This window comes from Cupressus sempervirens, chromosome 4, assembly GCF_028749045.1.
Source record: "Cupressus sempervirens isolate cs-2001-9-10 chromosome 4, ASM2874904v1, whole genome shotgun sequence".
NCBI lineage: Eukaryota > Viridiplantae > Streptophyta > Pinopsida > Cupressales > Cupressaceae > Cupressus > Cupressus sempervirens.
This window is the reverse complement of record NC_143121.1, coordinates 376,511,941-376,537,226: the sequence shown is the minus strand read 5'-3', so window position 1 is coordinate 376,537,226 and position 25,286 is coordinate 376,511,941. Positions and strand designations below refer to the sequence as shown.

The following is a 25,286-nucleotide window of genomic DNA, read 5'->3' as shown; positions in this document are numbered from 1 at the left end:
GCTTTGCAGGAGGGTATGAAAAAACTTAAGCTTCATCAACAGAGATTGATAGAGAGCTTGTCGGATCCAGAGGCAATTGAAAGGGTAGCAAGGTATATAGTTTCCGTCTTTAGAAGGCTGGCATCGAGGTTGCAAGAGAGGAAGCTTGAGTTTTCTCCGACAGGAGTCCCTAATGTAGATGTATCTATATTTAGTACGGCACCTACTAGTCCTATCTGCAATGTTGACAATGGACTTAGCCACACCAAGCTTCAGCAGGTTAAGGCTCCTAGAGTTGTTACAGTTGGTGCAGAGACGGTTGATGCAGTTGTTACCGCTGCTACTTTCGGCTCTCGAGGACAAGATTATTATTGGAGATTTCTATGTGAGATCTCATGGTGTTGCTATAGTGCAAGAGGCAATTGCTTCTTCAGGTGGAACCACGACACATATAGAGTCACCTAGCTATGATGTTGATGATGTAGGTGTTTCAGCGGAGTCAATAAATGTGGGTTTATGCTCTAGTATTACTAATTCATAGCCTAGCGTTGAGTCATGTGTGCAAAGTCAGAAGTCCACAATTGAAGCTTTGTCAAGAGATGTCGATGCAGATAGTATGGATCTGATGATCCATTTGATGATGCTATGAGATGTACTGGGTATGACACCCCTTGTCAAATATTGGGTGCACTCTGAGGAGATTTTGGATGGGTCCCAGGATCAATGCTTACAAGATCTTACTATTGAGGTGGAAGCTGAGACATGCGAGGAGATTGATATAGCAAGGGCTTCCATTCTTCGGATGAGGAGTTGGTTGAGGTACATAGTAGTTGTATCTCGGATGCAGAGTTGAGCAAGGATGATAGCACACATATGAGTTATCTTGTGGTGGATAGTTCTAATTCAGTTTCCTATCTTAGTGTAGTTAGTGAGACAGAGAGCTTGCATAGGAGTCATGGATTGCAGAGGCATCATGTAACTTGTCAACTGAAGGTGAGTGATAGTAACATTTCTTTAGCTCTTAAGCATTATGATGCTATCCTTCAGATGTTAGCTGCATCTGGTTGGGGTGCTCCTATGTTTGATGAGCATGGGGATAGTACTCTTTCTCTAGCAGAGGTTCATGCACTTTGAGACACTGTTAGGATCTTGAAGCATAGTTACTCTCAATTAGTTGCTGACAGGGATTACCTTCTAGAGTGGGGTAGCACCTACTATGAGATGTTGTTAGAGAAAGAGGAGATGGATGAGCTCACCTGGGAGCTTGACGTGACTGTGGACTCGATTCTTTAGGAGTCACAGTCACAGTTGGATAAGGTTACCATGGAGTTAGAACGGGTACAGTCGACACCAGCCCCAGACCCTATTTTGTTACATATTGTGGTTGGTGGTGATTTTGCTTCTACAGTTGAGGATGAGGGATGTGATGGTGCAGTGAACCCATTCGTCCAGGATATCAGTGTAGTATGTACAGAGGAGGTGAGAGCGTCAATGGAGACAGGTTCTCATGGTGATTTGCTTCCTTCTACTGAAAGTGAATCTATTTCTTCTTTTCATATGGTTGGTAGCATTGGACAGTTGGCATTGTCACATTTTCACAGGGATCAGCGGTGGATTGTGGGGGAGCAGATTGATGCTTCCACATATAATTTCTACTATACTGAGTCATTCATTGAGTATTTGTTTAAGAGCATGGATTTGCGGGAGGTTTCATACAATATATTTGAGGTTACTCTCGTTCGAGGCTTTCGTGCTATACGACGATTGGTGAGGAAGATTGTAGAGACCTTGGCTACAATGCTTCCCAATAGGGATTTTGTGGTTGGGTTTGATAAGAGGGATGCCTAGGATCTTGCCCAACCAATAGTTTGGAGTCAGAGATTGGAGCCATCTTTTGATTCCCAGTTTGATGATGATGAGCCCTTGACAAAGATTGGGAGTTTTTATCGGCATTACATTTTGAGGAGTGCTCATCACTTTTCTTTCAACCCATGGGTAGAGGGCTTGGTTTTCAACGTTATGGATGGTGATAGAAGGTTTAAAATTCATTATACCCGGAGAGGGCGTACTTCTCCACCAAGGGATGGAGATTCAGAGATACAAGGTATTGGGAAACAACTGGATGTGCTAGTGAATGAGATGAATCAAAATCACAAACAAATGACCCAACTGATTTCGAATCTGAGATTTGAGCAGAGCATGATATCACTTTTTCAAAGAGCGAAATGTGATGATACAATTGCGACTTCAGATTTGTTGGACATTTCTTATGAAACACTGCATGAGTTGGGCACAATTGAGGTGGAATGTGATGAGAATTCATGTTAGGTAAAGTCAGATGATACAAATATTGGCATGAGTTCCCCAAATCATGTATTTGATGGCAATGCAACAATAGTAGTAGGAGCATGCGAGGATACTGTCATATCAGTAGCCACTTGTGTGCCAGTTGAACCATCCAACAAAGAGTTTAGCAGTATGCATGCGGTTGTAGATGTGAGCTTTGATGATGGTACACTTGTTATTGCTGATGAGGTGAGTGATATAGTGACAGAGTCATGTTATTCTATGGATCAACAAAGTGTTGTTGTTCACTTCATGGATAGTACTATGTTCGACATGGATGCAACATTGTCTTATGACAATCTGATGTTTGAGGTTGATGTTGATCACTCACCTGAGTGGAGTTGGGCTCAATTTTCACCATCTGTAAAGATTCAGTTTTGTGTTGCAGCAGTTAATAATGTTCCTGTGTCCATAGATTTTGATGTGGCTACACCTATTGTTGATACAGTTGGCATGAGTGCATACGGTTCTCCTGTAGCTACGTCTCTTCAAGGGGTTGTTGATCAGGATTCCAATCCAGTATATATTATATGGGTGGGAACCAGGATGAAGATATTTCTTGTGCAATTTTCTTCCGGTGATATCCTAACTCCTACATATTAGCATAGGTTTTGAGTTCTATACTGCAGGTTATGTTGTTGGTCCTGATGATGTTAGTGGTATGCAGTTGGTTCAATGTTGACAAGGGTGTCACATACTACTTCATTTGGTATCTAGGTGGAGGTTGGAGTTCATTGTGTTGCTGGATTGCCTAAGAAACACACTCTACAGCTTCTTGATACAACATTAGAAGATCTTGCCAAATCCAATCTAAGTAAGTTTTATAGAATTCCACAGGAATTCCATCCAGCCCAGTATCTTTGCTAAGATCTTGTAAGAGACATTGAGGAGTGTGTAATAGGCCACTAATTTTTTATTGAGGTCTTACCCTCCTCCTTGGGCATGAGCTTGATCAATCCAGAGTTAAACTCAACCCCCAAAGAACCACACTCTATAGCTTTTTGATAAAACATCAGAAGATCTTGCCAAATCCAATCTAAGTGAGTTTTGTGAAATTCCATAGGAATTCCATCTGGCCCAGGAGCCTTGACGTTACTCATCAAGGATATAGCCAAAACAATCTCTTCTTTAGAAATGGGCTTTTCAAGCATCACTTTATCCTTTTCTATAACCCTTCCTAGAATCAATTTCCTTATTCTGCTTCTTTCACTTTCCATATCAGAGTTATGCTCTTCTAATGTGAATAATTTCTTGTAGTGGAATTCCATCTGGCCCAGGCGCCTTGACATTACTCATCAAGGATATGGCCAAAGCAATCTCTTCTTTAGAAATGGGCTTTTCAAGCATCACTTTATCCTATTCTATAACCCTTCCTAGAATCAATTTCCTTATTCTGCTTCTTTTACTTTACATATCAAAGTTATGCTCTTCTAATGTGAATAAATTGTTGTAGTAAGTTGCAAAAGGCTCCAAAATTTCCTTATTTTCATTAATCAATCTGTCTTCGTCTCTAAGTACCTCAATCTTATCTCTAGCTTCCTTATTCTTAAGTATTTGAAAAAAATATTTAGAGCCTTTATCCCCATTTTCAATCCAATTGATTCCTGCTCTTGTCTTACCTCCCTGAATTTTAACTTGTTGAATCCTTCTCAAACCATCTCTGGCTTCAGCTAGGGCATTTTGTAAGGAACTATCATTTGGATTAGATTGCAAGGTTGTTTCTACCACTACTAGTGTTTTGTGCAAAGAGACCTCTTCTCTTCTCATGTCCTTGGCTTTCTTCCTACCAATTGTCTAAAAAGCCTTTCTCCATCTTTCCATCATAGTTGTCCATCTATTAGTTGCATTAGGATGATGAACTACACAGTGGTTAAACCACCTCACCATCATTGTAGCAGCATTAAGATCAACATCCTTAAGTAAGGAGGTATTGAGGGCAAACCCTGTGGCCTCAAGAATATCCAAAGATTGTTTATCAATCTAGAAGATGGAAGCAATAATAGGGTGATGATCAGACAATGCTAGAACCTTCATTTGAGAACTAAAAGCTAAAGGTGTTTCTATTAACATAGAATCTGTCCAATCTACAATAAATCCTTTTGTTACCTTTCAGGTAGTTAGTCCAAGTATACCACATGCCTTTGTGCTCTTCTCTTCTTCCAGCAAGGGGATCAAATAAAAAGTGTTTATCATCATTCTAGACCAAAAGAACCTCTATTCTCCTTTCCACTCGAACTTGCATCCTCCCACCTTGTCCTGTTGATTCTTTACCATATTGAAGTCCCCGGCTAACATCCAAGTGACGTCTTGCCATTGGGATATACAATTCCATAAGGAGATCCTATTCAGATGCTCATTAGGGGCATAAACTGAACAGACTCCAATAACAATCCCTTGGTGATTAAGCATAACCCATATTGCCCTATTGCAAGGTGAGGATCTCCATTCAACTACTGAATTCTTCCATTTAAGGCTAATAAGGATGGCAGCCCCTACCCTGCCTCTATTATGATTGGTATAAAAAGGCTCATCATCCTTCCATATACACTTAAAGGCTATGTCTAGTTGGAATCCAAAAGCTTTGATTTCTTGAAGTAACAGAAAATCAGTGTCTTTATGAGCTCTAAGCAGTCTCTAAGCGTATTGCTAGTTGAAAAAATCATCAGTATTTTATTTGCAAATGGGAAGGTATTGTTGCACTTTAAATAAAACTAGAGGTGAGTCAACTTGTACTTGTAATTGGATCTCAGAGACCTGATTTTAAGGGATTTTTTTTATGTATTTAGGATTGCATTCAAGTTTTAGAAGGTCAATTGCAAGTTTCTGAAAGGCACAATACAAGTTTGGGAACATCATATTTGTGTTATAACAACTTGTAATGAGGCTCTGAAAACCCAAAAACAATAAACAATGCATAATTCAAGTTTTGGAAAACATTTTACAAATTTAAGAAAAAGCATTATTTGTATTCTCAACTTGTAATTGAAATTTGAAACATGGCCCAAATGACCTAATTTCAACTTTGAGAGGAAAAACAAGTTTAATACACATGAGAATTTGGAAAATATAGTCTAAAGAGTATAAATAAGCATTTTGCATTTTGCAGATCTTGTACTTGTTGTAAGTCTCCAAGAACTCAAAATGAGCTTTAATGAGCATTTTATGATTATAGAGAAACACAAATGGAAATTTCTGAGCTGATTGCAAGTGTATGTATATTTCCTTGCAAATAAAGCTTGGAATATAGCTCTAAAAACCCATAATAAACATTTGTTCTTGCAGAATGACACAAATGAAGAAAACTAGCACACGAAGAGGCGTATACTTAATTAAAACAAAGAAAAACACAAAAATGCCTAAAACAAAAAGAGAAGTTAAGATTTTTCAACTAGATGCTATGAAAACAAAGAAAGCCATCATCAAAATCCTACCTATGACTTAAATACGACTATCAAAAATGTGACTATAGCATATAATGTGACATCGAATGCAACAAACAAAATAAAAAGAACCTAACAAAAACAATAATCCTCTCTAGAGAAAAATGCAAGGAAAATGCCCTAAAAAGCAATTACAAAGTGCCATACACAACTCACAGATTCCTTCAGGTGTTAAAACAACAAGCACTTGCCTTAAAATGCCAAAAAAGAGGACTCTTCAAGCTAATTGGGAAGAACAGTCTGTTTAAAATGAATTTCACCAGACATAAATGTATTTTTCTAGTTAAACTGGGCTTTGTAAGACATATGGCAAATCTCCAGCTTGAAAAAGCCACAAGACTTATTATTTCAGGTTCAGAAATACAAAATGCAAGTTAAAACGCGTTCCAAACTTGCAATACCAAGCATAAAGCCTGTAAAAATACAGAAAATGTATATCTGTGGGTTTAAAAATACACTCAAAGACTACACTTTGAGCTTTAAAAGTTGATTCCCAAGTTAAAAGTCGAAAACAATGAAGTTAGGAATTATAAGCATTTTTACATGTTTAAAAAAACAATAAATCTTGCCTTACAAGCCTAAAAAGTCGATTTCTAAAGGCTTAACAAGACAAAGTCAAGTGCTTTTCAGATTCTGTATTACTGATGGCATTTGTTTTCTAGCTTTTAAGAGTTGTATACATGTCTTTATGACTTTAAAATAAAAATAATGCTCATTTCAGTTTTTTAAAAACAAGTTTCAAGCTTTGCAAATTACATCTTATTAAACAACACTTGCATTTTAAGTTTTCATAACCGATTTGCAAGTTTCTTTTTTGATACGCAACAAAAATTTGCAATTACTTCACTTGCAAAGGGTGACCCAAAACCCCAAATTGAACCAAATGACTAGAAGAACTTAAACAAAAACTTGAAAATTGATAAAACAAAAGTGGGGAAATACAATCAATGATAAACACAACCTTACACTTATGAGTTTAAACCTCGTAAAGCATACCTTGGAAAATAGATCCACGATTTTATTTCAATTCGTAAGGGTTGCTCTATTTTTGTGAATTCAAAATCAAAGACAACAGTTAGCTCTAACTAGGGAACTACACTAGATTGTGGAAATGAGCAAGGTAGTAGAACTCAAAATCTCCAAGTGCCTTAGTGTCCATTACGTTACTAGGTCGAGCATCAAAAACATAGAATGACAAAAAAAGATATTGTGAGTGATACAAAAGAAAAACTACCTAAAACAAAATGCAAACTTGTGCAAATGCACTTATTAAAAGAGAAAACCTACCTGATCAAACCTAGCTAACAATGAAACCTTTGAAATGAAATCATTCACCAGCTTGGCAAAATAGCTGCTTTTTTCAATGGCCTAGAGTATCTGGCATGATTATTGATAACCATGTGCAAATGAAGCATGAGAAATGGCAATAAAACTTGAGAGAACACAACTTGGAAAATATGAACAAATTCATCTTCTTCAGATTTATCATATGTATTTCTGCCCCAAAATGGGTCCATGTATTCAAATTGTTCTTGTTGAACTGCACATGCATGTTTAGCCTCTTCCTCAAATGCATAACCAAGCAAGACGTCATATGGGACATCCCCTTGATTCTATAAAGACTGAATTATTCTTGACAACTACAACTTGAATGACTTGTTCATCAACCACCATCACCTTAAGCTGATTAGAGACTTTGCTCATATGGTTGCGATGAAGATAAAACTCCATTGCATACCTTGATATACTGTCCACAAACTTTTGGCTTGGGAAAAACTAAATTTATTATTGAAAGACCTTTGTCAAGCTTGACCATAATTCTTTCATGCATAATGTATTCAAGTTCATGACCTCGAAATTCACTGATGCATTATTTTCGGCTTGACTTGAACTTTCATGCAAGTTCACTTTTCATGTCTAAATACATGGTTATCTTTTATAACATGAATGTCAGTAGAATGAATTTCATTTTTCTACTTTTTGAGAATGCAAAACTAGAATTGGGAGTGGCCATCTATGTCTGCTTCCTTTTCCTAGAAAATAATGGCAAGATCACTAATTTCAGATTTCGGATGCTTTGTTGCTGCTTTGACTAATGGTGCATCAAGAGTAAGCTTCTTCTATGATGAAGCTAACTTATTCTAATTCTCAATAGCAAGATTACAAGAAGCATGTGGATATGGCCTCCCTGCAACTTTCATTCAACAAACAAGGGATATACCTTGAGCTATCTGCTTTTTTAGGGCAAGCAGCTCATTAGCCAACATTTGCACCACAGGATCAAATCTTGTGATAGAAGAATATGAATCCAAAGAACAAGGACCTTCTTCGGACCCAATTGCCTCTATTCTTATTTGCCCGACAAGAATGAGATCATCTTCAATTCCCATTACCATGGTCTATGCAACTACATGTAATAACCCCTCAAATACTCTTATATTTGTAATTTATTCAAAGAATATATAAATTAAATATATAATATTTTTTAAGAAAACATTAGATAAATTAATCATAAGATATAAAACTATTTTAAATGTTGAATAAAACAAATAACTAACAAAATATATGGAATTAGTATTGTTGAACATTAATATTTTAATATTAATGTTCAAACACTAAATACAATTATTGCCAAACATATCTATGTTACCCAACGCATCAAACACTAACTAATGTTATTAATAAATGAAACTACACCTACCAATCGACAATTCCAAGGGTGGTGTCCGCGCAAGCAATGCATATAATTATATCGAACAAAGAAGAAATGGGGGAGTATCAGCACATATCCCTTTCCACCTATGCACAAATCCACGTAGACCAGTTGATAGGAAGTTTACCAACATGAAAAATAGTGAAGGAAGCTACCATCGAAGGAAAGAAGATAGTATAACCGTTACCACCGGGACCACTCAAGCCATCACCATCCATTACATCAGTACATGTACGCATTTTAGAGTGGAGGAAGTTGTACAGTCTACGGCATAGGTAAGTACATGGTTATGTAAGCATGCAACTCAAGCCACAACCCCATTGAGAAGATAGAGGTTTCGAGGAGGTCCACATTGCCTAAGGCTAAGGTAAGTTGATAAGTATGTAATGGGAGTGTAGGAATATTTAGTTTACATAGTAATATTTATTAGTTATGTGAGTTGTTTTTAGTTATTTTATAATAGTACTATTACTAGTATATAGTAATAGTATTATTATTAATCTATTTTATATAATTTAAATATGAGGATTATTAAGAATTATGACTAGGATTCACAATATAAATAATAATAATAAATGTAAATCATTATAAATGTAGGAAGAGTATTGATTTACATTAAACATTTAATATGAATCTATTGAAGAGAAATGTAGTACATGTGTTAAGATAGTCTCGTAGGTCTTTGAAGGATGATGGCTAACTAATCGAGGATCATTCTAAGGAACCCAAAGGGTCTTCCCAGAGGAATATGAAGCCAGACTTGAAAGGTAGTTTCAGGGAAGAAGGCCAAATAATCGAAGATTGTTCCTCATGAACACAGGGGATCCTCCCAAAGGGTTAGGAAGCTAGATTAAGGGATCCTCAAAGATGTGTAGAAAAAGTAACATTCTTAGATATCAATCATTAGAATTATATTTAATAGACTATGTTGCTAATAATTTCTATAGGTAAACATGTCCTAAGAAGTGGGGACATTACACTGCAAGAGTAGTTGGAGGCTCTTCTTAAAAGAAAACTAACTTCAAGCACTTGTTCATTGACAAAGAAACACTTGATTTATAGTTATAGGTTGAGCGATAGCTAGAATTCTTCATGTCAACTTGTTGATATGAGGGATAAATTCACACATGGGTATGTGAGACTCCTTCAATTGGGTATGTTGGGCATTAAGTGCATGAGCTTCTTTAGGATGCTTGAACCTTTCTTCAAACATGGCTCTTAGAATAGTCCAATGTGTGGTAGTTTGGGATCCAATCTACAGCCACAACTTGTGACAGTTTGGAGTCCAATCTACAGCCACACTTTGGAGAGCCTCAAGGAACAATGTTACAAATACCTATTCGTGTTAAACAACATAAAAATCGCATACAATGTAGAAAGAAGTTATGTGCTCATCACTGAAAAACTTGGGAATGTTCTTCTGTGAGCCATCACAAAGAGCAATTAGGGGTAGAATGATACAAAGGTAAGATAAATGAGACCGAAACACTCTAAATTAACCAATACTTCAATAACCAAAACACACAAAAGGGTAACTTTATCTTACAAGCCTTCAACTAGCTAGTCCCCTTTGAAATGATGATTTACCTTAACTTTCAAGTCCAACATGATAACAAAAATGTAATATAGTTTTAGATACCCATGTGGGTTTTATCTAACATAACTCACAACTAAGGTAGGTTGTTTTGGATAGAACCCCTAAAAAAACTATTCTCTTTCTGCCAATTAGGCCTAAATTTTTGCAAAACATGAAGGAATCAGACAAGCAGTCACTCATAACTTTGCAAATCAAACAATTAAGAAAATCACTTTGGTTAGATGAAGGAAACCTAGCTACAGACATTTCCTCCAATTCTTAGCGAGATCTAATAGTGGAAAACAAAGTTATCATTTTGTTTCCAAAATCAGTAACCCTAAGGCAGATTCAGACCTACACTTACAAAAATGATCATAACTTCTGCAAATCTTCATAGAATCAAAGAAAAACAAAAAGCAAATTGAAGGAAATTCATTTTACTTTTAAACCATTTAAGTTTTATATCTATATCATTTTCTGACAAGCTGTATCGAACAATAATAGCAGACTATGTGCTGGAAAAAACAACACAGAACACTAGTATGAATGGCTTTAAAATAAGTTTTCTTTCACTCCCAAACTTCCTATACCCATGAGTTTGAATCAAAACATACAACTTTCACAATATACCCCATAATGACCTATCATGAATCAGAAAATACAAAAATGGTCTTTGAATGACCTTATTACAAGATCAAAACTTATAACTCAACCCGAAATAACAAGATGGCATCATGCAGGCATATAGTATATCAAAAGCAACAAAGGTTAGCTTGGAAAAAATAGTCAGGACCTTGCCCAAGCTCAACAAGGTTAGGCTGTAATTCACAGCATATGGAGATTATCTTTTGAAGAAATCCAAGCACTCAAAAAGCTCAGTGGTTGGTAAAAGGTCCCAGGATCGGGTTTGAGATGGACAAGCAGCTACCTTGGAAGAAGTGTGTGAAGATATCGTCATATCGACAACTTCTACCGTAACAATTGAGCCATCCATTGAGGTTCACTTTCTGGATAATCCTTTGTTCGAGATTAATATGACATTGTCATATGATAATCCTCTTTTTGAGGTTGATGTTGATCCAAATTCTATTAAAAAAAGAATTTTAAGATGGTTAGAGATCAAATTTTAGCAATTAAAATTTTTTTTACAAGATAATTCTCAATTTAGGTCCTCTAACACCAAAAAGGGAAACAAAAGCACAAACATATATTTATAGATGAAATGTGTTGTTAAACCAATATAATCTATCTTCTACATTTATAAAGAGGGTTCCAATCCATAACATGTAATGGTCAGTATTAAAGGTGGATGGAAACATTACAGAAAGGGTGTCCTAGCCCAAGCCTAGGCCCAAGAATGGAACCATGTCCCCCTTGGCCCCACACAACCTGGGGTTGGCATACCTAGAGGGCATACCTAGAGGGCCTCGACATTTCCCCTCATTGTAACTTCCTCCACCAATGTGGATTTTCCCACACAAGACAGTGCCCATGTATGATAAACTCATGCCCCATTCCACTGCAGGCTTTACCTAGCACCTTTGCATAATGTAACCTATGCCTATTCCACTGCAAGCCTTGACTAGTGCCTTTGTATGATGTAGCACAGTCTATTCTACCACAAGTCTTACCTTATCTATCGACATATTAATCTGATGCAATTAAAGCTATAGATATACATTGTATTTTATCTAAGTCATATATGCCATATGGTTAATAATTGCCAGTTGATGACCAAACATATATTGCAAATAAAATATACATGTAAAGTTTACTTACAGATTTCCTTTTCGCTGCTGAATTATGTATATTCCTTGCACGTACAATTAATGCCAATGAAGTATACAAGTGTTGCACAATATATATAAAGATGCAAATGATGATAAATATTTATTCAAGATCGACATCAATATTGTCTTCGATCTACACACATTAATCAATTTCTATGTTGCAATATTGGGTGGCATATACTATATATATAATTGTGGACAGGTACATGGGTGAATGGGCATGTCTCCAAATGGAGACATATCCATTCACCGATGTACCTATTCGGTGGAATGGTCACACCCGATGATTAGTCATAACAAGAACTAATACCATTAAGACTTTAACTAAGTCTTTTGCAATCGATAACAATCAATATAAATACGATTGTTTACTGAATTCAAATCTGAGATATTACTTCAATAATATTATGCATTGGCAGTTCTAAATGCTGCGATCTCCATTAAGAATATTCAGACTATATTCATGTACATGTACATATACATATTGATATTCTACATATCGACATGTATATATACATGAGTATGGTCTCATGTGATCAGTGCAATTTTCTGAATCAAAGCTATTTGTCTCAACACTCCCTCTTAGCTAGGGAAGACAAAGTGCATATGAATTTTCTCATTATAAGAAGTAATATCCTCAAGATATATATATATATATATATATATATATATATATATATATATATATATATATATATATATATATATATATATATATATATATATATATATATATATATATAAGAAAATCAAGTCTCGTGATATTCTTTTCAGTTATGGTGAGTATAAAGATATCAAGTCACATGATATACACCATACCAATTCATGGTACATCCATAGATATTAAGTCACATAATATCCACCATGAATTTGAACATATTGATCTTCAACAAATATCAAGTCACATGATATACATCAACATGCTCTTTTAACTAACATGATCTTTCCTTGAATATCAAATCGCATAATATTCATCATGATAGTAATCTAATAATAATAAAGTCGTCACCTTATATTATCAAAATCAATATTTCATTATAAAAGATTATCTCCTTAAATAATGAACATAGGGTAGGCCCATGAGTCATAGAGTCACACATATGACAAAAGAGTTTACACTTTAAACATCTTTATTTAATTAACACAAATTTTACAAAGTTGAGACTCATTCTCATAAACTTACATTTCAATCAAGCCAAGTTTCTTTCTAAAATGTTCAACTTTCACTTTAGGGAGAGCCTTGGTGAGAATGTCAACAATTTGATCACCTATATTAATATATTCTAATTGAATAGCTCTTCTTTCCACCATGTCTCTCACGTAGTGGTAAGGAATCTCTATATGCTTGGATCTATCATGAAATATCGGATTCACAGATAACTTGATACAACTTTGATTATCACAATGAATCGTAGTAGGTTTCAAAGGTTCACCAAACAAGTTGGAAAGCAACTTTTGAAACCACACTGCTTCTCGAGCTCCAATAGCTGTTGTAATATACTCTGCCTTAGTAGAACTTTGAGCAAGAGAAGTTTGCTCTCTGCATATCCAGGAGATCATAGCTGATCCTAAACTGAAGCAGCATCCTAATGTGCTTTTCCAGTCTTTTACACTTTTGGCCCAATCAAAATCAGTATATCCATGTAATTCCGAGCTGGTATTCTCATATTTAAGTTCATACGCAATAGTACCTTGAAGATACCTCAATATGTGCTTCAAAACAACAAGATGAATCTCACGAGGTTCACACATGAACTAACTTAATGCATCACTACATAGCAGATATCAGGTCGAGTATTTACAAGATACATCAAGGACCCAATTATCTGTCTATATAAGGTGGGATCAACTACTCTGGATTCAGCACTTGCTTCCTTTAGCTTGTGAAGATTGGTTTCCATAGGTGTAGACATGGGTCAACAATCCCACATTCCAAATCTTTTCAAAATAACAATAGTGTACTTCTTTTGATGTAGAAAAATATTACCAGACTGCTGATGTACTTCCAAACCAAGAAAGTAATGGAGAATTCCTAAATCCTTCATTTCAAATTTAGAAGCCAAATCTTTCTTACATTGATTAATAAGGTGTTCTTCCCCTGTAATCAGAAGATCATCAACATAAAGAATTAGAATTAACATATCACCTTTAGTTACTTTGAAGTAGAGATTTGGATCAGCCACGTTCTTGGTGAATCCAAGACTTAAAAGGTATTTATCAATCCTTTCATACCAGGCTTGGGGAGCCTGTTTAAGTCCATATAGAGCCTTCTTCAATTTACACACATAAGAAGCAGCATCATGAGTTACAAATCCTTCTGGCTGTTCCAGGTATACTTCTTCCTCTATCTTTCCATTAAGAAAAGCAATTTTTACATCCATTTGATGGATTTTCCAACCTTTGGCTGCTACAATGGCTATTATAGCTCTAACAGAAGTGTACTTGGCAATTAGTGCAAAAGTTTCTTCAAAATCAATTCCTTCCTTTTTAGAAAAACCTCTAGCCACAAAACAAGCTTTATGTTTTTCAATGCTGCCATCTACCACATACTTAACTTTGAAGAGCCATTTTGAAGACACAACAGATTTTTCCTTAGGTCTTGGAACAATGTCCCAAACATCATTTTTTAGTATAGACTGGTATTCTTCCACCATGGCATCTTTCCAAGCTTGATGTTTAAGTGCTTCAGAAGTGCAAGAAGGTTCAGGATTCAAGCTCTCACATACGAAAGCATTATATGTCAATTTTCTAGGTCTCTTGCTTTCTCAGAAGGTTCCTGAAGGGGCTGCAAATCCATTTCCTTCCTATATTATTTTCCTTGCCCAAAGTGGGCTTTTAGAGTGATCAAGTCTCTCTTCTTGAGTCTGTGGAAGGATATCAGTTTCAGTTGTAGTCTCTTCAAGAAACTCCCTCTGAAACTCAGGGCAGGAGTCTCTTCTAGAGATACATCAAATGTATCTAGTTCATCGGTGGTTTTGGCTCTTCTAAAAGCAATGTCTTCCTCAAAGATGACATCTCTGCTTAGTTCTATTTGTTTATGTCCAGGAATGTAGACTCTGTATCCTTTTACTATTTCACTAAAACCAATGAGAATACCCTTTCTCCCAAAAGGTTCTAACTTAATCCTTTTCTCCTTAGGTACATGAACATATACAGGACATCCAAATATCCTTAGGTGACTAATGTCAGGTTTCTTTCTAGAAAATGCTTCTTCAGGAGTCTTATTATCCAAATGTGAGTGAGGACATCTATTCTAAATATAGAATGTTGTGTTGGATGCTTCAACCCAGAAAGACATACTCAAGTTTTGATCAAAAATCATGGCCCAGACAGCTTCTACAATAGTTCTATTCTTCCTTTCAGCAACCCCATTTTGTTGAGGATTGTAAGGGACTGTGAACTCCCTCTTAATCCCAGTGAGTTTGTAGAACTCTTTAAATATTTCAGAAGTATACTCCTTCCCATTATCTGTTCTCAAAATTTTAATGTTCTTACGAGAGGAGTTCTTAGTGATAGTTTTGAATTCTTTAAATTTAGAGAGAATCTCTTCAGATTCTTTGCATTTAAGGAAGTATATCCATGTCTTCCTTGAAAAATCATCAACAAATATCAAACAGTACAAGAATCCTCCTATAGATGGTATAGACATGGGCCCACATAGATCAGAATGTACTAGTTCCAACACTTCTTTAGTTTTGCTCAAACTATGGGGAAATGGCTTTATAGTGTTTTTTCCCCTAAGGAACAACCTTTACATGATTCATTGTGAATATGTTTTAACTTGGGCATTCCAGTTACTATCTTCTCCATTGATGTACAGAAGTTGATATGACCTAGTCTTTTGTGTCATTTCATTTGAATTAGAGGTCTCATGTACAAGTGCAAGGTTTGTCTTAGCACATAGCTCATATAAGAGTCCTTGTCGTACTCCTATTGTTAGAGCCCTTTTAATGGTTGAATTTTTAGGCCATGCTAATACTTTCCTTTCCATGAAAGCAATTTTATAACCATCATCTTCAAGAGCAGATATAGATATTAAATTCCTCTTAATACCTGGTACATAGAGAACTCCAAAAAGTTGAATAGAATTTCCAAATTTCAATTTTATGGTGCAGGTCCCAATTCTTTTCACTGTGTACAAAGTCATCACAATTGTAACTTCTTCATCTGTTTCTATTTTCATGCTTTCTAGGTTATCCTGATATCCAATGATGTGTCTAAAAGACCCGCTGTCAACTATCCATGTATTCCTTTTAGTTGATATTTGGCTAGATAATGTAGAATAGAAAGCATATTTCTCATGTTCATTTCCTTCATTTGACTTCTCAAATTTTGCAAAAGATGCTTGAGGTTTAGATCTATCGAGACAATTTATTGCATAATGTCCATATAGATCACATCTGAAGCATTGGATTTTGGACAAATCTTTCTTCTGTTTGGATTGTCCTTTTCCATGAAAATTTCTTTTCCTTTTGTTGTTTTTCTTCTTTCCTTTCTTATGAGCATTTGTATTAAGAACTTGAACATCTTCATCTAGGGTTTTGTGGTTTCCCTTAATCATTAATCTCGATTCTTCTTGAAGACAATCTGATCATAAACGATCCATTTTAGGGATTTTGGACCTAGCATTTATGCCTTATACAAAGGATTCCCATGAGTTTAGAAGTCCTCCTAATGCTATTAAGGATAACTCTTGATTTTCAATCTCATAACCAAGTGTAGATAATTGATCTCTTAAGTCCGTGATTCTCATAAAGAAAGCATTTATAGTTTCTCCTTTATTCATGCTTATACTATTCATCTGCCTTTTCAGAGCAAGTTTTTTGTCAGTATTATTGATTATAAATGCATTTTCAAGAGCTCGAAACATACAATAAGCTGAGGTATGTTTTGCCACAATAGGTACTATGTGGTCTCGAACAGTATCTACAATTATCTTCATTGCCTTTTCATTTTTCTCAATCCATTCTGATTTTTCAGGATCATCTTTAGGTTCCTCTTTGTCCTCTTTTATAAATGACTCCAATTTGTTTTCTTTTAAAAACATCATTACTCGAAGTTTTCAGGATTCAAAGTTATCAGCACTTCCAAGTTGATGTTCGAATCTCATTGTGTTTGTCATTTTGTAGAGAGAGAGGATTTTTTGTCTTAAAGTAAAAATCTAATTCAATAAACTTAGTGTGATCTTTCCTTAGCCAAGCTCTAATACCATATAAAGTTTACTTATAGATTTCTTTTTCGCTGCTGAATTATGTATATTCCCTACAAGTACAGTTAATGCCAATGAAGTATACAAGTGTTGCACAATATATATGAAACTCAATGCAAATGATGATAAATATTTATTCAAGATCGGTGTCAGTATTGCTTTCGATCTGCATGCATTAATCAATTTCTATGTTGCAATATCAGGTGGCATATACCATGTATATGATTGTGGACGGGTACATGGGTGAATGGGCATGTCTCCAAATGGAGACATGTCCATTCACCCACGTACCTGTTTGGTGGAATGGTCACACCCGATGATTAGTCATAACAAGAACTAATGCCATTGAGACTTTAACTAAATCTTTTACAATCAATAACAATCAGTATAAATACGATTGTATACTGAATTCAAATCTAAGATATTACTTCAATAATATTATGCATCGGCAGTTATGAATGCTGCAATCTCCATTAAGTATATTCAGACTATATCCATGTACATATACATATCAGTATTCTGCATATTGACATGTATATATACATGAGTATGGTGTCATGCGATCAGTGCAATTTTCTGAATCAAAGCTATTTGTCTCAATAATACAGAGCTTGATTTCATATGTATATATTATAGATCACATACAGTTATTTGTATAGACATAATGATGCATAAACCATTTAACATAGTCGATAAACCAATTTCTATATCAGTAGTATTTGTATACTGATTAATGTATTTCTTGTTACTTCTGAGAATCATAAATACGCAGCCAGATAGTTATACCCACTAGTACAGAAGGTAGGGGTGTGCATGTGTATTGCATTGTCAGTTTGTCGAGCCAATTCAACAAGTTTTGTTTGCGACATAGTAACACGGAGACGCATCCCCCCCTTTTTGCCCCACGTCTTGGAGACAAGGACATTGGGACTTCGGGACTATTTATGTTCAATGTTTGATATTCCAATTCAATGCAATGTTCAAATATTTACTCTTTTACATCTTTATACCTTATATTGTAGTACATCTTTTCACAACTAGCATTTTAAGTACCATATGAATAGTATATACAACACCCCCCATCCCCCACCACCGTCCCCCTATCGTCCCCAAATTAAGGCCCCTCTGTCCCTTCATCCCACAAACTTGTCCCCTCGTTCCGTCATCCACCTGTCCCCCAAGGCAGTGTTACTATGGAACTTTGCACATACCTCAATTACATACTTATTGATATGCTATTGAATTAATTTTTCAAACTGTCCAAATGGAGGAGGGACATCCAGCACGTAGCAAATTCCTAATGCTTCGATGGTCTCCAAATCTTCACAACAAAATATTTTCTATGCCCACATTGCCATCAAGGCATTCTTGCAAACAGTTGGCAACCTTGTCTATTCCTCCGCATTTTGCATGCATGTCAACAAGCCAGCAAATTGAAAGTTTTTGAAGCTTCTACTATTATCATGACGGAGATAATGTTGTCAGAGGTAGTCACTAACACATCAATTTGTGCATATCCCATAACCAAGACATTCTTTCAGACATGTATCGTGACTAACCTGGGACTCCATGTGTGTGTGTGCGTGTGTATAGAGAGAGAGAGAGAGGGAAAGAGACCTCTAATCATTAACAGTCAATAATCTAGGGACAAGCAGATATGTGCAGACCAGGTGAGATTTTTCTATTAATAAATTATTAATGAATTGGGCAGAATGCAGATGTTCTACAGGAAATACACATGGAAACTTATACCTCAGTTTTTGATCTCCAATGGACAAGTATGTCTACATTTTTCAAATGCTTTAGCCTTCCTCCTTGGTTTCGTGCCTGTTGCTGCTGGATGACCGAGGACACCTTCATTGTTTATTCAATAAATATTATGGATACACTGATCCTTTTGCATCCCTATTTATTGCTGACTGGGATTCAGTACAGTTCTCTGTTGGGGTGGTGCTTCTCTATTATCTGCAGTAAGCCCAATTTGGTTCTGTCCTCCTGTTCGTTCTTATCCCCTGAAGCCCGGTGTCAGCAATGAACAAATGTTTCAAATGTTTCAATATATCACATGCAAGAGACCTCCTCTGCATTTTATATGAGACAATTTGTGTATCTATCCTGCTCATTTTTCCCCCAACTGCCCCTGTTATCCTCAGAAAATGTTGTTATGGGGAAGTGAGGAGCTGAGGGTTGGAAATACTCACCAAGCCACCACCGATTATATTTATTGTGCATACTACTAGCACTTGCACCAGTGGGATACAATGGTTATGCCAATTGCAAAGTATGCTTTGTCTATTTCTAATCCTTGACTTCTGTAACTTCTGTCTACAAAGCATGAATTGGTAGCAAAAACTAATTTTCCAGTTAGTGTATTCTCTCCTGACATAACATCTGCCCCCGCTGAAATTCCAACTGCTTTGTTTGCAACTGAGTTACCCTGTAAATTTGGGGTGTCCTATGTAGATAATGCCATTTTTTAGTGAGAAGCTTCAGCTGACAATGCCATTGATTAACCAGAAGAAGAATAGTCGATTTAATCCCACTGTCCCTTCCTTGACAAAGAGGCATTTTAGCTAAGCTGAGATAACCCACAAGACAAAATACCCCAAAGAAAGACTAACACATTCTTCATCTGTAAAACATTTCCTGCACTGGTAGGCTCAGGGGTCAACAAGATTGGCGGGAGAAGGGGAAGGAACAACAGGATTGGTGGGGCAGACTGTAACTGTCGGTTTCATACCTTTGGGGCAGTTACCGGGCACTCCACAGATGAAATACTTTGTCCCCACACTGATAAGAGATATGTTTGTTCTTCCCCCTCTGTGCTCCTTCAATGGGTTACTTGCCAGACAAGTACTGTAAGCCGACAGGTTCACCCCTAACACATTGTCAAATTTAGCAGAATAGATAAATACTGGTGTACCACACAGAAGCCACTAACACATCAGAATCCAATAAAGGGTACAATTTTACATTGAAGAAAGTTTCTAACTTCAAATCCATTTTTCTTGAATTAAACTATGTATAATTTTCAGTTGAAGTTTCACCATGTCAACTGATAATCAATATTTATAATCACATCATTTAGTCACATCCAGTGATTCAAAACTATTCGTCTTAATACAATCTATCATTTCCTAAATAACATTACAAATTACACTCAATGATTTATCATGTAATTTCAATTCACACCTACAATTCATCCAGCGATTCCAAAAGTTGATGATTTGCTTAAAAAATATGTTCCTACATGACATTTCGAGTTACACCTAGTGATTCATCATCTAATTTTGAATTACACCCAACGATTTTAAAAGTTGATTAAAACATCTTACATGGTTTCATAAAAAATATCGAATGAACTGTAGAAAAATCTCATATTTACCCAAGATGTCGCCCACATGAAATATTTTCTCAGAGGCCCAGGCCTTATAGTTTACTTCCAGAGTCCAATGCTATGTGTTTGCTACTGTGTACTCTGTTTTTCTAACAGAGAAATCTATGACAGAGGTAGTTGAAAGTAAATCAAGGAAGACAAAGGGGTGATTATATATATAGCATTTGTGTTGGCAGTAAGCCAAGCCGACTGTGAGAAACGCGGGGAGAAACTGGGAGCGAAAAAATAGGAGAAAAATCATAGTCACATTACACGTAATTTGAATTTTAAGGAAATGTCTGACATGAGCCTGGATCATTGATTGTAGTCCATGGTGGGTTCTAGATGAAATGCTCTATTGTCTGCGCAGGGGACTGTTGAATTTAAGGGAAAACGTTTTTATGATGCATTTCTTTTGAAATTTTTTAGTAGGGCACGTCGTCCGATTTTCAACTATTAAAAAACTACTTCGATGCAGAATCTTGAGTCTTAGATTTTAAAGGCAGAATCTGTAGCTATCGATTTTGCTAACCTCAAATGTGAAGAGTAAATCTCCAAGCTGATAGTAGGATGTCAGGTACTCCCCCGAGCTCTAATATGCGGTTTTCAATTTTGCTTTCGGATTGTGAATAGAGATTAAAGGGGAAAGACCAGAGTGAGGCCTTCCACCGCCACACTGTTTGCCCTTTTCCCAGCACCAGCCTTACTCGATATCCCGGAACTACTTTTGGCAAATTCCGTGCGTCGGGCATTGAAATCCGGCCATTGTCTTCACACGCAAAAGCCTATCGGCTAATTAAATTTGAATTGTTTATTATTATTATTATTTATTTGGTATTCTATTAATAATTATTATATTCATAAATAAATAATATACGCAAAAGCCTATCGGCTAATTAAATTTGAATTGTTTATTATTATGTATTTGGTATTTTATTAATAATTATTATATTAATAAATAAATAAGGGAATATTATTATATACTGTTAAAAAATTATTATTATTAGTTCCTATTTTGTATAAGGTAGGGTACTAATGTTTTTTGGTGGCTATAATTAATTTTTATAACTAAAGTTAATGTTAATGTATGTGGAAAGTTAAAAACATAGTTTACTTTTTAATTAATTTTGTGTTAGAAATTTCTTTTTTTTTTATTGGATTGGGACAATTATAATAGGGGTTTAAATGATTTTTGACACTAAAAATTAGAGAAAATAGTTTCAACAATCTTCTTTAGATTTTCAAAAGAACTCTAGAATTTTCATTCCTCCAAAGGTAACATGATTTGAGATCAACACCCCTACCTACCTGCCGAGCCAATCTTCAGTAGCATTGCTTACAAAGCACAAAGCAATCTTCATAAAGTTAAATTCAAAGTGTTGCAGTGTGGGCAAAGCTTTCTCATTCTCTTATATTCCTAAGAAAAACAATGTCAAAGTTGGGCATAACCAGCAAGTATATGTTACATAATCAAAAGAATTTTTAAACACACAAAATTTGGGGGAAAAATAGCATGGTTCCACCCACAAGCTCGAAAAAACATTTGTGCACATGCCCTGCAACGCTCTACGTGCAGTTTGGTTTTATGTATGTAAAATCTTTATTCGAAAGCACACACAACAACTTAAAGTATTGCTTAAAGAAAAATGATAATATCCACTCACATTTAAATTCTGGAAACTTCTTCTGCGGGAATGGAATTCATAGCACAACATTCACGTAGTGAGTATGCTAATCAAAGAAAATATTTAAATTTCATTGTGAGATAGAATCACAATCTTAACACATGAAAACAAAGATTCATCTCAAGAGTTTCAAAAGAACTCAAAAACAATGAAAGCTTTGTATTGTGCATCCTACAATGATCACTAGAACATTTGATATAATGACAACAATATATAGTATTTAAACATCCATCTTAAAACTATGTCAACGAGATTTCTATGTGAAAAAAAAAGGCAAAAAAATCAAAATGTCCGTGGTAGATGTTTCTAGAACGTGAACTACAAACATTGAGTTGAGTTCAAAATTAGTAGGTGCTTTTTTAAAAATCCTATAAAAATGAGAGATATTTTTGGAGACGGTAGTGGTATTGATCCATTGCTTAAATTTGTTTTTTTTTTTTATTTGTGAATAGGCTAATTTTTGTCCATTCATTGGGTTTAATTATGTGAGAGTACATCCATAATTTTAATTTTTGAGGGCAAAATTGATAGTTAAATTTGTATTTGTCATTGTTTTATATTTATAATTTTAAATTTGTTCAAAAAAATTAAATGGCAAGTTTTTTTAAAAATTGTGCATAAATTTTAAAAATATGGATTAATATGGAATGTCAACATTTAAGTAATGACAAACACTATAATTGAATTTTTTAACTCATATTTTTATAATATATAAAAAAAAATTATTAAAATTTTGATAAAGCAAAAATTTTCACCAATTGCATAGGCAAGGGACTCAAGCTCCGTGCACAAAGCTCTTGTTTTTTTCATTTTCGTGGATGTTTCAAATCTTCATTCAAGGAATTTTTTGAATGAATGGCTACATAAGATCTTGGAGTAAAAATTAGGGTTTCACTTTGCATACTATTGTATGCTCAAAAAAGAGATTTTAAAAAAAATTGTAACCCATCCCAAAAAGAAGTTATTGATAGACTGAAAGGTAGGCTCATATGATTTCCATGCTATGGTCCATGAATTTGGAGCATAATAAAGTGTTGGCTTTATCTTACCCTAAGTGGCTTATAGTGGGAAACCTACCTCCCTTTATGTGGAAACTCCTCCCATGAGTGCTCATACCCATTGGAAAATTTCTTGGGATTGGTATATCTAATACTCTTATCTCTAATATGAATGTGAGGGTTCTTGTTTCAATTAACCTAGGCCTCGAACTCGTTGAGAATATTTGGTCTGATCTCAAATACCACCCTATTTGTTGTCCTATTACCTTCCAGGGAGGTATCAATGTGTATTATTTGTGTTGAAGGGAGGGTCATAAGAGACACAATAGCCCCTAGTTACAGAAAAGGCTTCGTGTGCTACCCAAAATAAAGGGTCCCTCTCATAGTGCCCTTGGCAAACATCCTCTTGTGTTTGAATATAGTGCTTCCCCTAAGGTGACAGATAATTTATCCATCCCTCATTTTCCTCCATTGCAGTTGGAAAACTTGGATTAAATTTGTGCATCTCTAAATGCTCTAAAATTAATATTTGAACTCCCTTATGTTCCTCCCCCCTCTAGTGATTCTATTCTTGCAAAACTTAAAGAACTTCCCCAAGTAGTCACTTGACTCCAATTTGGAGACTAACTCTTTGTGGCCAAAAAATGGGACTATGAATGCTAAAAAAATTGTCTTCGAAAGAATAAAAATAGAGTTGAAAAGGTTAAGAAAATCAATCATTCATATATTCCCTCTTTACTACAAGCTTATTTCCTCCATCCAATGTTGCACTCTTGAGTTCATCATCCCTTCCCCTTGTCATAAGAGGATTCTTTGTCTGGTCCTTTTGACTTGATTGTTCACTTGGTGGGTCCACCCATTGCAAAGATTGAGTTGGGGAAGGGAAGCAAAGATCCCTAAGATGTTATCTCTAGTCCCAAAGAATTTGATAAAGATAAATTGTGTGGGTATACTCTAGTTGTTCTTCCAAGTCCCCCCACTTTTGCCTCCCCCCTAATTGTTGGAAATGTAAGAGAGTAAATAAAAGAGGAGGGGTGAATCAGTTACAACAAAAACAAATCCTTGTCCCTTACATGTCAATACAAACTTCCATTGATCATGTAATACATAATTGTTTGGTTAACACTAGAATATTATTGATGTTTGGTTAACAAAGCAATCTTAAGATTATTTAATCTATTTTATCCTTTAGGAACTTAGTTGCAGAAATATAAAGCATAAGAAAATAACGTGAACACAGATGACACCAAGATTTTAACATGGAAACCCTATAATGCCCCACTTGGAGATCCTTGGAAACAAGGATAAATATAAGTCAACATACATACATACATACATACATATATATATATATATATATAGACAAGTATGAATGCACACGACATACAACATACAAGGATCACAACTAACCAAACATCTTGACACCAACGAATCTCCAAATGTCACTACTGACCAAACGACTAACAACGAAAGATGCCAAAAATTGAATTCAAATCAAAATATTCCAAATTCAAAATGCGACACCAAAGGATTGAAGAGAACCTAAGAGGGTAGCCAAAACACTTCTCGAAAAGTTTGGGTCTTACGAAAAGTGCCCACTATCTCCCCAGACAAGTTTTTGCAAATACCAGGCGATACTTTAAAACAAACCTGTACAATACTTTCTAGCATTGTACGACCTTCCTCAACAAGGAGGGCAACACTTTCAAGGATTGGGTGACACTCCTCAAAAGGGTGTACAATACTATACCAGTATTGTACGACACTTCTTCAATGGGGGTGCGATACTTTCCAGTATTGCATGACTTTTCTTCCTAAGAGGTGCGATACTTTCTAGTATCATATGACAGAACTCTATTGGGCATGTGACACTATATTGTATTGCCCCATGCTAACACATGGTCGCCCAAGAATGTAAGAAACAAACTTTAAGGATGAACTAAAGGGTAAAAAAGAGTTTAGAACCTCTACACGTGGAGTATTGGATACACAATTTGAGGTGTAAACAATCAAACACAATACTAAGAGACATAACACAATCTAACCATCTAACAATCAGTGAAGGAAAAGTATAGAAGGAAACATCATAGTATACGAGAACAACATCGTAATAAACATAAATAACATCGCAATGAACAATACAGCCAAACTGAGTACACGATTCCTTCCAACCA

The 25,286-nt window shown here is 35.5% G+C and overlaps 1 protein-coding gene across 1 annotated transcript in view; it reads right to left on the bottom strand.

The window, feature by feature from the left end:
• Positions 1–20,459, bottom strand: part of LOC149561641 (TATA box-binding protein associated factor RNA polymerase I subunit C) — a 184,243-nt gene extending 163,784 nt beyond the window's left edge. The window contains exon 1 of the mRNA XM_089825222.1: positions 20,439–20,459. The gene's annotated coding sequence lies outside the window, so the exon portion shown is untranslated. The remainder of the gene's footprint in view (positions 1–20,438) is intronic.
• Positions 20,460–25,286: the final 4,827 nt, after the last annotated feature.